Here is a 17,284-nt window from a genome sequence, read left to right as displayed (position 1 = left end):
AATCCGCGAATTCTCACGAATTTGCGGATTTTTTTGTTTTTATAGTGTTCGCTCTGCCAGTTCGCGAGGATTTTGTACCAGTTCACAATTGCGAACTTACTTGTCGGCACGCAACGGTCGCGACTATTTTTTTTCTACGTCTGGTTCATCATCACAGGTTCACAGCACCCTCTGTTTCAACACTGCCACCCTCTGTTTCACTCATGCCACCCTCTGGTACATCAATGCCACCCTCTGGTTCATCATCATCACTGTAGATTATGGGGGGAAAAAGCAAGCACACCTGCCCTGCTTCAACTGACATGAATTAATTTGGGGTTGATTTATTAATGTGTCACTGTTTTAAAATTCCAGTCTGGCACCTGCTTCCTTATCTGTAATTTGCTTTCTGTTGCAGTGCAATTTTTTTTTCCAGGACCTTTGTGGCCTACTTGTAGCTATTCTATGATACTGGCTGTGAGGGTCAGAGCAGGGTCATACAATTGTTGCAACTAGCAACTGAACTTGGAGGGGCCCCAGTCAGGAAGCACTACAGGGAATGGTTACTAATGATGAATTTGAACTTTTGCACCTGCTGAGTGCTTTCAGTTTAGCAAAACTCGTTTTTCTGCAGAACAGCAAATGTAATGCCCCAAACAAACTTACTTGTGAAAGTTGATTTCTAATCCAAAAGTGATCCAAAGAAAGTCAAAAGGCCTCAAATCCAAAAAAGGGCAGGCAAATGTCAACCTGAGGAGTTATTCTGATAAAAATCATCATTTTCAGAAGGTATATGCTGCTTGCTAGTGGATTTCTTGTGCAGAATTGCAAATGTTGTAATTTCGCGAGTGCGAGATTGTTGCTGCCCGCCGCACCTACATGTACGCAATTGCGAACTTACGCCGCACGCCGCAAAATTGTATCACCAAGAAAAAAAAATCCGCTGCGTGCGAATTTGCAGATTTTCGGTAAATTCGCGAGCGTTCGCGGATCGCGAATTTACCCAAAATCCGCGAGCAGAACGGATTTTCCGCCCATGCTTAGTGCCACCCTTGAGAGACACTCAAATTGACACCAAAGGTCTGCTACTGCAACCTGTTTAAGGTTCTGCATGCACCCCTTACTTAGATATAGGTTCATTATATCTACCTTATCACTGCACATATAAACCTATCAGTCACCCCTATGGCAGGCCTTATCAATCCTGAAGGCAGGGTGCTGGGTTTTATGAGTGTGGGTGCCCATGCATGAGCAGAGCCCCTCTACAGCCTTTGGAATCTATTCTCTGGGGTAGTTCTGTGACGCAGCCTACCATACACTCTTAAGTGCATTATAACATCGCAGTAAATGCTAACTTTAAAACGGCTGCATGGAAACATGTTGTGTTTGTTGTCAAACACCTTGGAAGCATACTTCCACACCAGTAACTGGCGTAGGAGGTAGGATTCCACCCTCCTAGAGTGAGAAATAAGACAACACCTGTACACCCAGTACCTGCTTTCTCAACCCTGGCATCACAAGATGGATGCTGCCAGCCACAGACATGAGTCTGACCTCCTGCTGCTGAGCCAAGCTCAAGCAAGGGAAGGCATGACAATAGGCATCCTGTCACAGGGAGGTGTAACCACCTCCCAGGCAGGCTTTAGTGTTTTGGGGCTGCATGGGTGCACTCTGAGAGTGCTTTGATATCTGCACTGGGGCACATTTGGAGTCCCTGTACATAGTCCAGCTCAAACCGGTTGCAGGAGCCATTTGTTCCTACTCTGGTGTGAAACAGGACAAAGGACATGGGTGTAGCCACCCCTCTGTCCTGACCCTCCCATAGGTGGGTCCCCAGAGTTTGTCCCACCCCTTGTTTGGGTATGAAGTAGGAACCCCTGACTACAGGACTTTAGATGTACCTGGACGAAACTCTGCTACAGAAACCAAGTACTTCGACAATCTACACTGCGCTAGATGACTGAAGAATCTCCCTTGGAGTAAAGGAGTTTCTCCCCTGCTAAGCAGGCACCAAAGACACATATGACCGGTTTGCATCTCGGAAGCTCCTGAGGACTCCAAAGACTTTTGCAACACAGAAGGTGGGTTTCCATGTGTCCCCAAGTCCAACTAGTGTGCTCAGCAAACCTGAGACCCTTATCCCTCGTGGGGACAGTGCAACCTGAACCCCTGGGCACCGTGTTATTTTGCAGAAGCATCTGCTTTCTGGTGATCCCTGAAGCTGTGCTTTGGGCTACTTGTAGTCCAGACCCCGAGCAGTGATTCCACTGAAGATTACCGGCCTACACTCCACAAGTGTTCAGTGAGCTAGTATTTTGTGATTCCTTTCAAGGTCCCTTCGCGATTCCTGGTCCGTTGGCCTGTGGGTCCCTGTGAAAGTAACCTTAACTTTCAGTGGGCTTTTCTGGTTGTTCCAGACGTGCCCTGACTCTCCATCCCTTGGGGAGATGCTTCGGTGAGAACCTTGCTGGTCCTCACCGAAGCATCTTTCCTCTGACTGCAACGGTTACAATTGCCAAGGCTTGTTGATATTCAATCTGGACACTGACCTCCCAGCATTCGACATCTTTCATGGGACAGCCTGCCTGCAGACTTTGGTCATCCTTGACGTCTCCTTGTCCCTGTGGCTGCAGAGTCATGCTTAACCTCTTCTCACCTGAAGCACCTGACATCAGTGGGCATTCGTCTACCAAGCCCCTGGTCACCCTGAAGTGACCCAGACTCTGTCTCCTCTGCTTTCAGGTTCTTCTCAGCTTTGATCCAGCCTTGGATCACAGCGGACACTTTTCTGCTTCACGGCAGCAGCACTTTGCAGCATCACGCCATTGAAAACGACGAAGATTCCCAACACCATTTGACTCCTATGCACCCGGCTTCCCTGGGTTAGGTAAGACGAGTACTCCGGTGCTCACATGGGTGCTAAGAAACTAGCCTTGAGGAAAGCAGAACGCACACGCCGACGTGACTATAGCCCTAATCAAAATACCGTTTTTATGCCCTTACTAAAAGATTATAAAACAACTATTCTTCAAACAAAGGCAGAATATTTTTCTGCTAAAATACTAGCTTCCATCAATAAAGCCATAGACATTTTCTCCATAGTAGACAAACTCTCCAAGCCAGATCGAGACATTGCTAAACCAGTTCCATCGCAATCCCTATGTGACTCACTCAATACTTGATTTATCACAAAAATCGTCACTATCAAAGCTAGCATCCAGAAATCCTCCATTCCCCCAGTTCCCTCTTACTCTTGCACTAATTCGGCACGTTTAGACCACATTCCTCCCATTACTAGAGATGCTTTCCTTGCCCTACTCAAAAAAGTGGGATCGGGCTCGCCCTCAGATATCTGTCCTCTCCACATTTAGCGGGAAATCTTTCTATGTTGTCCGGATCCTCCCTTACTCCTTCTTAACAATTCCCTTGCCCAAGGGATTGTCACCAATTCATTCAAGTTGCCCCCATTCTTAAAAACCCTAGCACCCAGCTGCTACCACCCAATTTCCCTGCTAGTAAGGTTTTGGAAACCCATGTTGCCACCTGTTTTAGCTCTTTTGTAGAGCAATCTCATTATCTGGATTCTCACCAGGCTGGTTTTAGACCAGAACATTCCACTGAATCAGTGTTTTGGCAGTTGTGGACGAGCTGAGCAGAGCGGCCGATCAGGGCACCACCCAGGCCCTGATACTTCTTGACCTGTTGGCCGCCTTCGACGCGGTTGATCACCATCTTTTGATCGACTGTGTCGGCCGCGCTGGAATTCAGGGCCTGTCCTTGAAATGGACCACTTCCTTTCATAGAAACAGCTCTCAATCGGTGCGTCTTGCTAGCCTCAGGGCAGATCAAACAAAATTGACCTGCGGGGTACCACAGTGCTCCTCCCTTTCACCCTTAATTTTCAATTTGTATGTTCTCCCCTTGGTTCTGGCCCTGCGTAAAAGAGAGATTGTGGTCTTCAACTACGCTGACGACCTCCAGTTGGTTTTTAACATTGACACCTCTGTGTCATCTGTGTCCAGCTTCCAATCTACTATGAATTTCATTAGTGATTGGATGAACACTAACCAACTTAAGCTAAATCCAGACAAAAGGAGCTGATTCTGACGAGTGGTCCACTCCTGGAATTCGAACTTCTGGCCTTCACCATCAGGGAGCCCCCCTCTCCCAGTCAGCTCTGTAAAAAGTCTGGGAACCGTCTTCAGTAATGACCTAACCATTAAGGCCCAGATCAGTTCAGTGGTCTCTGCATGCTTTTTCCATCTCTGAAGAATTCGGAAAATTAGTAGATTCCTTTCCATCGCAGCCCTGACCCAAGTGGTTCTTGCCCTAGTCATTTCTCGTATTGACTATGCGAACTCCCTATATACTGGCTTACCGGCCTATCGTCTACATCGGCTGAAACTGGGTCAGAATCAGGCAGCCAGGCTTTTTTTCGGTCAGCCCAAGCATCGACATGTGAGCACATTGTTTAAAAACCTTCACTGGCTTCCTTTACCTCAACGCTGCCTGTTTAAATTGGGCCGTACATCCACAAAGCCCCCTCAGGACGCGGGCCCGCCTCCATCGCTTCCAAGACACAGAGGTATACTCCAGCTTGTGGCCTTCGTTCTTCAATTAAAAATCTGCTGGTTTAGAAAGTTACTTCGGACCTGGCTATTTATCGAGGTGTACAACTGAAGATTCGTTCACTTTTATACAACTGCCCTCCTCTCTTAGCACCAAGAAACCGCCTGGTGAACGTGCGTTCTACAAATCACATTTAACATAACATAACAAGGTGAAATAGAAAGAGTGTAGGAGAGCAGTTGTGACAAATTGGCACAAACAGAGGGCTAGGTTTGCCAATTACTCACGCAGCACAGTGCAGCAGTCGCAAATGCCGCATTACGCTGCTTGAAAAGGAGAGAGGAGCAGAACGCCATAATTACTAAAATATGGTTCTCTCCTCCCCTTTCCCTAGTGGTGGCGCTGAAATCAGCTGCCTTGCGCCACGGACACACCTCATAGAGCAAGTGTGTCTCCGTGAGTCTAGCATAGGTTTAGTACTGGAAGGGTAGCCTTCCAGTACAAAATACAATACTTAGACTAACTTTAACCCTTTTCCCTCTTTGCATGGGTGCTGTTCAGTGCAGCACATGTACAAAGTTGTAAAAGGAAGGAGAAACAAAAGCATTTCTTCTTTATTGCGCCTACTTCATAAGGGCGCTGTTTTATTACACTAAACCCTGTCTTCTTTATTTAGTAAATAGGGTTTAGCATCAGAAATCTTGAATGGTTGCATGGGAATGTCCATGCTCCACCCATGGTATGCCCCCTTGGTGCCATGCAGTGCGTTACTTTCATGTAATTTCCAGCACTCTACAAATTTAGCGCTGGAAAGTAAATCAGAAAAAAGATTTTGCACCAATTTGCGTCACTTTTGTAATGCAAACACTGTATAAAATCTTAGTAAACAATCCCCAGAGTGTGTGTGTGTGTGTGTGTATGTGTGAGTGAGAGAGACAGACAGGCAAAGAGAGAAATTAACTCTGTATTTGGCGATATGGTGTGCTTAATTTTGAAAAGTATTATGCTTCACTGGAAAAAATAATGTGATCAATTTAACCATAAAACAAAAACATGGAGATGGTGTCCTGTATAGTAGCCAGTGAAGTTGCACTCGGCAGTTTTTTAAAGCACCATACATTTCAAATATAACTGTGTCAATCCTTTAAGCATCCGGGTCAACCCAGACACCTCACAGACTAGGTCACTGTGACCCCTTTGTAATGGATCATCAAGACATAGCAATAATCATGATCAGAAGTATAGTGCAACTCTAACAGTGGCATGGAAAGAGCAAGTGCATATCTCAAAATAGGAAGATAAAATGCTAGCTAGATAGACAGAAAGATGGACGGATGGTAGAATGGATAGATGGATGGATGGATGGATGGATGGAGGGAGGGAGGAGGCGAGGGAGGGATGGTTGGAGGGAGGGAAGGATGGATGGAAGGAGGGAGGGAGGGGTGGATGGATGGATGGATGGATGGAGAGAGAGAGGGAGGGAGAGAGGGATGGATGGATGGACCAAGCCCTTATGGAAGCAATTGCTGAAGGAGGCTGACAGAAGATGCTTCTCTAAGTACTCTGTCAATTTGGAACTTGGCGCACAATTATCTTAGCATTCCTGTTGTGCTGTCACAGACATATGAGCACAAAAGGCATAGAGGTTCTTTTAGAGTGCCGGTCTAAAATTAAAGGTATTTATGCATGATTTTAATGTATGGGTCCTGCAAAATTGCACTCTCTGCCAGTCTGTTTGTGCAATGTCCTACCAGTGATAGCAACATGAAATTTTGCGCACCCAACTGTCAGTTGCCAAGGTAAAACTGTTCACAAAGACCTTTTCAGTGCATTCTTTTCCATGACATGGAACAACTTTCAATTAGACACATAAATGTATCCGATATTATGCATTAACTGTACTTTTTAGGGTTATTTTGCATCCAATTTTCTGTAGAATTGTAAAGAAAAGTATAACAGAAACAGGGGTTGCTTGCCCTTTTGGAGTAGACTTCAAAATGGCTGAATCATAAAGAAGCAAATTACAGAGAAGAGAAAGGCATTTCCTACGAGTTGTGGCCAGGCAGCCTGGTGTGAAAATGTAGATGAAGTTATAAGTATGATAGAGATTTGAAAGGAGCTTCACAGTCATCTGCGTTTCCCCATTCCTCTGTTCTCTGATCTTTGGGACAAACGCGTATAATTCTCTACCCCCATAAGCAGACCTGGGCCCTTATTTATGAGGCCTTGCGTCAGTTTTGCGCCGCCGGCGCGTCACTTTTTGTGACGCACCAGCGGCGTACAAAATGCGCCTTGTTGCGCCATATTTAAAAAGTGACGCATCTAGGTAGATGCGTCACTTTTTAAACCCCTGCGCCACATTATACCTGCGTCAGGTATAATTTATGCAGAGGGGGCGTTCCCCCGCAAAAAGCCTCGCAATAGTGACGCAGTGAAATCTATGAGATTTCACTGCGTCACTTTTAGGATGCTGTTGCGTCAAAATCTTGCGCCTGCCTCACAGCAGGCGTAAGACTGACGCAAGCCCTCTCACATGGGGCTTTCCCCATGTGAAAGGACGCATTGATGGAGTTGCGTCACTTTTGTGACACACTCCAGCAATGCGTCACTTTTGCGCTTACAGATGCGTCAGAAATACTGACGTATCTGTAAGTCCTTGCGACATGATGCGTCATATTTAATGTATGACGCATCATTGGTGTCGCAAGGAGTGCGCAGTGAAAAGTGACGCATCGCTGTTTTCACGCAACGATGCGTCACTTTTCATAAATGAGGCCCCTGGACTGCAGGAGAGAGAGGAAAACAGATGCTCCCTAGATTTCCTCCACTGGTTATAATGTGAATGAAACAAGACCAGGGCCAGTGGAATTATATGAAAATGCGGCTGTGGCTTTCTGCTCATAATTATTGCTGTGCCGCATTTGCCACATAATCCATCATCTGATGCTTAATCTACAGATTTGAACAATTTTTTTTAACCTCAAATCGATCAAATATTAGTAAAGTGTAGTGACACGTGACCTGCTTAGTGGAAAGTCCTTCATAACTTTCAGCTGCTTAGTGCTGTCTTTGGGTGATATTTGGTAGTAACAAGGCGAAACCTTTAACAAGAAAGTGTTACCATGTGTAGAAATGACAACATAATAAAGTAATGCTACCACACAATGTGGCACATTATGCCACATAATTTGCCTTTTTTGCTGCATAATTTAGTCAACCCTGTCACATAATTTGTTCCTCCTAAGCTGCATAATTCTAGTATCCCCGACTAGAACCCTTAGATAAAATGTACAAGAGGAGAAGGTTAGAGGACCATGTTAGAAGTGGTTGAACAACTTCAGATGCCAGCCCCTTTACATATTGACTACAGAAACTCATGTCTAGTTGCTCTATGTAAAATATTGTGTTAAGCTCTAGAGTTCTTGTTTTCATTTTGATATCTAGATCTGAAGGCCTCTGCTAAAATATTTTGTCAGCTTCAAAAGGATGTATATAGAATATATTCAGACCTACTTAGTGTCACAAAATTGAATTACACCATGGTCTTAATTTGTACCATGCTGCATAATTTAAGAGTGCAGATGGTGTGACATAACTGCACCATGCACAAAATTAAGCAGTACGAAGGGACAAATTGAGCTACACCAATGATAAAATTGAGCAATGCCTTGCGAGTATAGCTGATCTCCATTACAATCAAGCAGCATTTGTGCCAGAAAGGAGCATCTTTCATGGATAAACTAATCACATATTACTGCCATTTTACTTTGTTTGCAGTGTAATGGTGGCTGTATTCTAGTTTAGGGTGACATCAGTCAGGCGTTTTATTTTTTAGCACAAAAATTCTAAAGGGGGTTTGATTGATAATGGAAGAGAATGAGCAATATGTCTTTTTCAAATTGAACAATGTATGGTTTGTCTAGTATATTCACGAAGGACACATTTTGTTCAGAAACAGTGTATCCAGCATTAATTTTCCTCTAGAATAAACTCCCATTTGGCATGAATACAGTGTTCGTTCTGAACACAAGTTGCATCATGGGCCCTGATAGACCTGGCATCGTTTAGCATGTTTCCCTGGTTTTTTGCATTGTGACCTCCTGGACTTTACTCTGTTTTTGCCAGTTTAGTGTCTCTGCGCACTTTCTCACTGCTGTTCAGTGTTAAAGTGCAAGTGCTCCTACTGTCAATTATGTTATGGATCAGTGGATCCATGATTGGCATGTTTGATTTACTAGTAGGTGCACTGCGAGTGCCAGGGCTTATAAATCAAATGCTACCAGTGGGCCTGCAGCACTGGTTGTGCCACCCACAGAAGAAGCCCTGTAAAGGTATCTCAGTCCTGCCATTGCAGTGTCTGTGCACAGTTTTTACTGCCATGTCGATTTGGCAAGTGCACCCACTTGCCAAGCCCTAACCTTCTCCTTCATTACATGTAAGTCACCCCTATGGGCAGTGTGCAGTGTATGTGAAAGGTAGGGCATGTACTGGTGTGTGTGACATGTCCTGATAGTGAAATACAGTGTATTTCGTTTTTCACTATTGAAAAACTATCTACTTTGTAACATCTTACAAGTATAACTTCCCATTGGGATAAGATGGAGAAATGGAGTTTAAAATGCCTAAACTCAGAATGTAAAAATGCATCTTTTTCGTAAAGATTATTTTTATATTGTGTGTTCAAAAATGCCACTTTTAGAAAACAGGCATTTTCTTGCTTAACCATCCTGTGTGCCTCTGCTGGGTTGTGGATTGACTGTCTGGCTTTGGAGTGACAGGGGCTGGGGATGTGCATTCACTATAGACAGCCTCGGGGGGGCTGAGGTGTGCCTGCCTTTCCTGTGTGAGTCAGGACTGGGCTGAATAGACCTGGGATATGCATTTAGGGTAGTGGGAGGAGATTCCCTTGCACCTGAATAGGTCTGGTATGCCTAACGCTGTCTCAACCTCTTGCCACGAAGCTGGACCAGGTAGGACCGAACTGGTTTGGACTAAGAACAGAGAATCTCTGCCACAAGGGAAATAAGGAAAATGCTGTATTCATATGTGGGCCCAGACTCCAGATCTTTATAACTCTCTTGGACTCATAAACCTGCCAAGAAGAAAAGCTGGACAAGCTGTGCAGAGGAACTACCATTTTGCTGTTTGCTTTGCTGTGTTGGCCTGCAGTGGCTGCTTCTGTCTTGGGCAGAGAAAGGACTGGACAAGACTTTCTGCAACTTCTTTGTTTGAGTTACTCCAAGGGCTTGTGGTAGAGCTTGCCCCCTTTTCAAGAAGTCTCAGGAACAGCAAAGACTTCAAGTTCATCTGCTAACAGCGCTGGGAACTGGGTATTTTGTGCTGCAACAGAAGACAAACGAGATGACGTCACTGAAGCAGCTGCCGGCACTGCAGAGTTCACAACCGAATTTTACATGCAACCCTAGTATCACCGACGACGCTGTTCAATGCCACCATGAGCTGCCGCTTGCACCTCGATTCGTGGGCACTGCACTTCACACTGTCTTGCTTCACGAAGCCGCCATGGTATCCCAGACAATGCCCCTCTATGCCGATATCGACGCCGGGGCTTGCACCGTGGTTCGAGGGCACTGCTCGTAAGTTACACGACTCACTGCCCTCATCCCGCACTGTAGCCTTGGTCTACCGATGCCAGTTCCCTCGACTACTTTGTGTCAGCTGACGACACCGCTCCCATAATGAAGACACCGCTGATTGTACCACAACCTGCCAGCACTGTGACAAGCACCACATCACTTTGCATTGCAGCATTGGTCTCACCAATGCTGCTGCAGGACCGTCACAGAGCTGCTTCTTGCACAGCGACCTAAGGGCACTGCACGCCCCACCACTGCACTTTACACCATAGCCCCAAAGCCAGCCCTCCCGACTTAAACCACGAGGAGTTCAATCTGCAACTTGTGTGACTTCAAGGGCCCGACGATTCCTGCACCAGCCTCCTTAACTGATGACTAACTTAACTGAGACTCTGTCTCTTCGGAGCTCAACGAGATGTCGCCAATGCCCTGCATTTCTAAGGGTTTTGAGGGTCGCCGTAGCTGGCCCGCAACTCCATGGTCAGCCAGAACTGTTTGGATTTGTTGTTCAGGATTCAGTGATAGCCCCGGATGGAGCTATCAATTTTAAGGAACTGCATTTTAAGCCTATTTTTGATTTTTGAGATTCCTGAAAACTATATGGTGGTTTAAAAAAAATAATTTTTTGTCTTATTTGCACAAATAAAATATTGGATATTTTTCTAAAACTGGTGTGTGTCCTTTTGTACTGTTTTCACTGTATTACCGTTGGCTATAAGCAAATGCTTCACACACTACCTCTGAGATAAGCCTGACTGCTTGTGCCAAGCTACCAAATGGATGAGCAGGGGTTGTTTCATTAGTGTATTCCCCTTATCCTGGCTAGGAAGAAGGGTCCCTACTTGGACAGGGTAACAACCTGCCAACTAGAGACCCATATTTTTAACAGGTGCTAAATATATTTGCTGCTGCAAAGGAATTCAGCCATTTTTTATTTGAGTCACCTTAAAGTGTTGGGATACTTTAAAGGGTCTCCTGCAAAACCAAGTCTAAATCCATTCTTTATTCAGCAAATATAGCGTGAAATATATGTTCTGAAATACACTATACCCCATTTAAAAAATAATTTATCTTGTAGAAATATACTCTCACTTACCCTCACTACTTCCTTGCAATATAGGGCTGTTTTAAGTGTGTTTTTTTCACAGGAATGCTTTTGGCTCCTATCTAGATCTATGTAAAACTACCCACTCAACCCCTCAAATTATATTTCCTTATTCATTCTTGAGTGTGACTACAATAAAAAATATATAAGAAAAGACCCACAAGTGACAGCATTGAGGACAAAGGGATTGATGTATTTGTTGGCAGAAAGGGTAACCGTTACAATGCCTCATTTAGAGTCAGTGTGTAGATGGCAGAAGCTACTCTATTTCCAATGGCTAGACAGACCTCCGACGGATCAACGGAGTAAGGTCCATCAGAGGTTTCACCATGTGCCCTCCTGCTCTATTTAGAGTATTCAGCCACAGCGCCATCACCACCACAAAAAAGTAAATATGTTGGATGCCTCCGTCATGTTGACAGAGCCATCCATCAAACTTATAATACATTTCAAGGACCCACCATGACAGTACTTCCTGGAAATGCAAGAGATGTCCACAGGGGGCAGCAGACATCCCTAAATACAGTGGGCAGAGTACCCAAGCCAAAGACTCTGGGATGGTGATGGTAGTTACTCATCAGCAAAGGATTAAAGCAGGCCCAAAATTAGTTAGACTTTCATGAGAAGTTTTTATTTTTGGATCAGTAAGTTTCTTATTTTGACAGGAAAACTGTAACATTCTTTCTCCATCCAAACAGCTTGATGCAGGGGTGATATGGAGGGGATAAGAGGATAGAAATTTTTAAAATAATCGTACAAAGAAAAAAAGGCTCTTGGGGAGGAGAGTAAATGCAAATTACATTGTTCTAGTTCACAACGGTTTTGCTGAAATACTTTAACATAAATCAATGTGCGACGTTCCTCATATACAAGATGTATAATGCTTAAAGCCAGATACGTCAGATGTACTCAAACATGATTACACATTTGCATATGGGTATCTCATGATCTCCTAATATACACCACACTGTAGTGTACATCATTGTGTGTATATATCACTGTGTAAGACACACTACTGTAGATTGTGCAAAAGGTGATGCTGTTCTTTGTGTAGCCCAGATGAAAAAGTGTGTGTTGAAGAAGGGTGACTAAAGACTAACAAAGCCAATTAGTGTCAACACCTACAAAAACATTGATTTAAAGAGATTCACAAATATTTACAAATGCCTGAGCTATACCTGTAGATATTAAGGGGCATATTTACCATAGTGTACATTTCTTGCAGTTACTGCTGTTTTTTTTTTAATCGCCGTATTTACAGGTTGCCTCAAAGTCCAGTTAGCGGCATTTTTTCAGCGTTAACGTGATTTTTTCATAGCAGCACTTCTGTTAGTGTGACTTACCGAAAGTGAGATGCAAGGTAAGAATTCCCACGTAAAAACTTCTGCAAAACAACAACGTGATATTTACAAGGATTTTCTTGTACATTTCTAAGTCCCATTAGAGGCAATTTTTTAACGTCAGAAATTAGCTGGTCTTAAAAATGATGCAAACACTTGAGCCTCATTTAAGTGGTTTTGGTGCAGGATAGCACTGCAAATATTCTTCCTGCGCTGCCCTGCGACAAAACAAAAGGGCAGGAATGCACCCTATCAATAAGATAGGGCGCATTCCTGTCTTTTCCCCCTCCGTCGGTGCACAATGGTTGCCATCCACCAATGCAGGCACCCCTTGCGCCATGGTGCAAGGGTGCCTGTGTTGCGGAGCTGATTGATTTTGAGCTGGAAGCGACACCTTCCTGCCCAAAAGCAATCAATCCAGATGATTTGCTCTTTCTATGTGTGGTGCAGAATGCTGCACACATAGAAAAGGAAAAAAGAGGAGAAAGGAAAACATTTATCCTCGTTGCACCTTATTTTCTGACGCATTTCCTGGTATACGGTTTCTCGTGAATTTGGGAATACTTCACATTCCATGTTTTTTGGGTGCAAAACTCAAGGAACACCCCTTTCATGCAGTTTCATGCGTGAAAGGGGGGCATAATTACAAGGCCATGAAAAGCCATGTAAAGTGGCTTTACGTGGCCTTGTAAATATGCTGTGGCAGAATCCACCACCAGAACGTCAAAAAAGTGACATTCCATGAGTGCAAAAGTGCCGCTAGGGTTGGATAATAGAAGAACTCCCACAATTCATCCTTGGTAAGGCCAACGGCGCCATGGATCTCCTGCCATTGCAGCTAGGAGCAGAAAGGAGACCACCACCCCTCTTATGCGTCACTTACCTGAACAACTGCTCTGTTCCTGTTGGGAAATGTATGGACCTGATCCCCCCTAAGTGCTTACCTTGATAGAACGGAACTGGAAGCTGGAGACCGGGAACTGCAGAAAGCCAGAGACTCTCCGGAACCGTCTGTAACCATGGCAGGAGAGACACACAACCAGTCAACCTTAAATTAGGTAATCTGCCATCTGAGGAATCACATGCGGGTGCACAACACAAACACACGGAGATGATGGACAGAACGCTGATATTTTTCAGGCGGGCACCCTCAGTCACAGATCTGGGTTGAATCTGTCCTTGCTCTTTAGCTCACTCGAGTTAAGACACAGCTATATGCAAATCAGTGTAACCCTGTGCCTCATGGGAACAGGCAAGCTCGAACTGCCAAACCATGTTTTCCCTGGACCAGAAACAAGCACCCTGGGACCGGTTTCGGGCTAACAGCCCTCATCAGCCAGGCTAGCTTGAATCTAGTGGCAAAGTGAGCAAGAGACCCATGTCTGGGCATACCCTGCCAACTTAGGGAGAACAAGGAAAACACAAGGAGATGATGGACGAGTGCTGAAACTTTTCAGACACTCACCCCCAGTCACAGATCTGGGTTGAATCCATCATCGTTCTTTACGCAACCATGTCTCAATAAAGGTCACTGCATCAGCTCCTCTGCTCCCTCAGGCAGAACCACCACCTGCATGTTGTTCTGCCGGGAGTGGCCCTCCGCATCTTCTGCTCTAGTAACGTGCCATTAGCTGCTGTACATCCAACGCTGTGGCCCAGGTAATAGGGTGGACTTCAGCCAGTTCTTGCTCAATGTTGTGTACCTTGTCAGTCAGCTTGCGATGATCTGCACGCTCCAGGGTGAAGATAACTGTGATTTTGTCAATCGGGCCCTCAATGGAAGTGTGGGGCATTTGTTCAAGGGAGGTACCTATTTTCTCCAGAGCCATGAGTACAGATACTAGTTTGGAGTTCAGGGTGTCCGCTGTCACCTGCCCCGATGGCCAGTGACCCCCAGCCACTTAGTCCACGACACGGAGGAGCGGCAAGGTTTTGCCACCGCACCCATGTGAAGCAGCCCATTGTTGCGCCAGATGCCCAGGCACTATGCATGACATGCGGTGCAGTGCAGTCTGGACAGCCGGCTCCTCTCCTCCAGTCTCCATGCGACCTGCCAGATGGCACCACCAGGTACGGGCGATCGCTAAGGCCTCAAGGTATACCGCTGCAGCCCAAAGGCTCAGGCCCGAGGTGGCCCACCTCCACCATCAGGCATGAGTAACTCCACAGCACCAACGCCTCTCACTCTGAGTCTCAGGCGCAAGCCCAGTGGGATCTCCAGACCCTGGGGACTGTCTGCGCTTCCAGGCATCGGTTGCCATGGTGTCCTAAGGATGGTGGAATGAAAAATGCTGCATCACTGTTTTCCACAGCGATGCACCACTTTTCATGAATGAGGCCCTGATTCTGCATTTCCTCTTCCCCTGGGACCCTGGCTGGTCATCCTGGCTGTTGAGGGGTTTAGAAGGGTTGCTGACCTGTGCTGACCTTGATCCTGGGTGCTCAATTCTGCATTCCGGTGTTTTTATTTATTTTTTAACCTTAAAGGTGTATTTGTAATTTCTTTTTGCCTCTAAAGGCTGAAAAGTAATGTTGGGGTAACTAACATGATTTTTTTTTTTTGCCACTAATTGGCCGGCCATCATATTTTAAATGCTAACATGTATTTTTTTATCGCTTTGACACTAATGTTAGCGACAATTTTCCCAGACGCTAACTAACGCCATGTATCAATGTCTTGTAAATACATGGTGAACATAGCATTAGGATTTGTCGATCCACAGCAGTAACAAAATTGCTGCAAAGCAAAGTCAAAACTACTTAGCAGCAGTTCTGGTAAATATGCCCCTAAGAGCTCAATATCCCCGGACAAATAGTGCAAAATGGTGGTAAAATCATCAATATAGCGAGTAGGTTTTGTAATATGTGTTGCATGGAAGGCCATGTATGGTAAAATATAGATTCAGAGAGAAGAATGATAAAACTTTAATCAATGTTGGTTTTTCTAGCCTTCTAAAGCTTAGTAGACAAATTATGTATGCATAGGTCAATCAATCAATCAATCAGTCATTTGTAAAGCGCACTACATACCCGCGAGGGTCTCAAGGCGCTGGGGGGGGGGGGGGGGTTACTGATCGAACAGCTAGGTCTTGAGCATCCTCCTGAAGGTCAGCAGGTCTTGGGTCTGTCGTAGGCTCAGTGGGAGGGTGTTCCATGTCTTGGCGGCAAGGTGGGAGAAGGATCTCCCGCCGGTGGTTGTTCTCCGGATGCGCGGGACGGTGGCGAGTGAGAGATCGGCGGATCGTAGCTGGTGGTTGGGGATGTAGAAGGAGAGCCGTCTGTTGGGGTACGCTGGACCGGTCTTATGGAGTACCTTGTGTGCGTGAATAAGGAGCTTGAAGGATATCCTCTTGCTGATAGGTTTAACGGAACAGGCATCTATGCCTGTTGTATATGAATGCCATGCATTTATGCGGGTAAATGTTTCATGATGTGGATACAAATGTATGCAAATGAGATTAAAAAAATGAAATTACATATATGTGCATTACCTAATTTACAACTTGTTTTTCCAAAATCTTTGTTACAGGTCATCAATAATTCGTAGAACCAGGGAGGAGAAAACCCAAAGGAAGGGAGAACTGGACTGACATGGCATTTCAGAGAACTCAGTCTCATTTCATTCAGATGTCACTGCAAAAAGAGTAATTCATAAAAGTTGTACACAAACGTTTTCATTAAATGTTTCAGGAATGTTGTTTTAACTTCTTCATTTTTAAGTTCTTTATTTGTTTAACCTTATTAAAAATACTAAATAGACTGCGTTTGCTCAGTAGACATTGGCCAACATCAAATACATTTCTACACCTTGATGTTCAATTCGGCAACATCTACAACAGTTGTGGAAGTCTAGGGGGAATATCATTCATCCAGCGGCAGTGATAATTACCGCTGGCCGCGTTTAGCGTGCAAAATCCTAACACCCTTTATCGCCGGATTCTATCGCCTGGTTAGCGCACTATCAGCAATGCGCATCGCCGAGGCGATAGAAATCCCGGCAATAGCTCCAAAAAGAGACAATATTGCAGGAATAACAGCGATAATAAACAGCATTAGGAAAAACATTGTAGCTAAGGAAGATGTGGACTTAGCATGACAATCCACCTCCCATGATGAACATGGCCAAGTCTGGAAAATAGCAGGTGTAAGAAACCGGCGATATAGCCGGTTAGCGCTACTTTTAATGTCGCTAGGCGGGTTAGCGAGTCCCTTGTTGATAGGGAGAACCTTTGTCAGTGATTATTTTCGCTGTATTTCACACGGGAACGCCTACCTCGCATCTCATTGGCGATGCTAGGCGAGGCGCTAGGATGGTGGTCACTAAGGCATGGATTCAGGCGTTAGCGTGTCTATGCTGATAGGGCGCTAAAATTAGCGCCGCTTTTCACCCGAAAACGGGTGCAAAAACGTCGATTATTTTAACGCCGGGCCTTGTTGATATGCCCCTAGGATTGTTGGATGTCTGAGTAACAAGAAAATACAGTACGAATCTTTTTGCGTCGAAAGCAATACAACGAGGAATACAAAACAATAATTTACAAAATCACAGGAATTATTATAGGATGACGCTGTTCCTTGTTGTTTTATTCTGTAGGTTGTCAGGAAAAGTTGTCAGTGAATTAATTTTCCAACCAACGCTACCCCCCCCCCCCCCCCCCACCCACCCTCCCCCATGTTCGGAATAATCGTGAAAT

This window comes from Lissotriton vulgaris, chromosome 6 (genome assembly GCF_964263255.1).
Source record: "Lissotriton vulgaris chromosome 6, aLisVul1.2, whole genome shotgun sequence".
NCBI classification, from domain to species: domain Eukaryota; kingdom Metazoa; phylum Chordata; class Amphibia; order Caudata; family Salamandridae; genus Lissotriton; species Lissotriton vulgaris.
The sequence above is the reverse complement of the archived record's forward strand: the minus strand, read 5'-3'. Positions refer to the sequence as shown.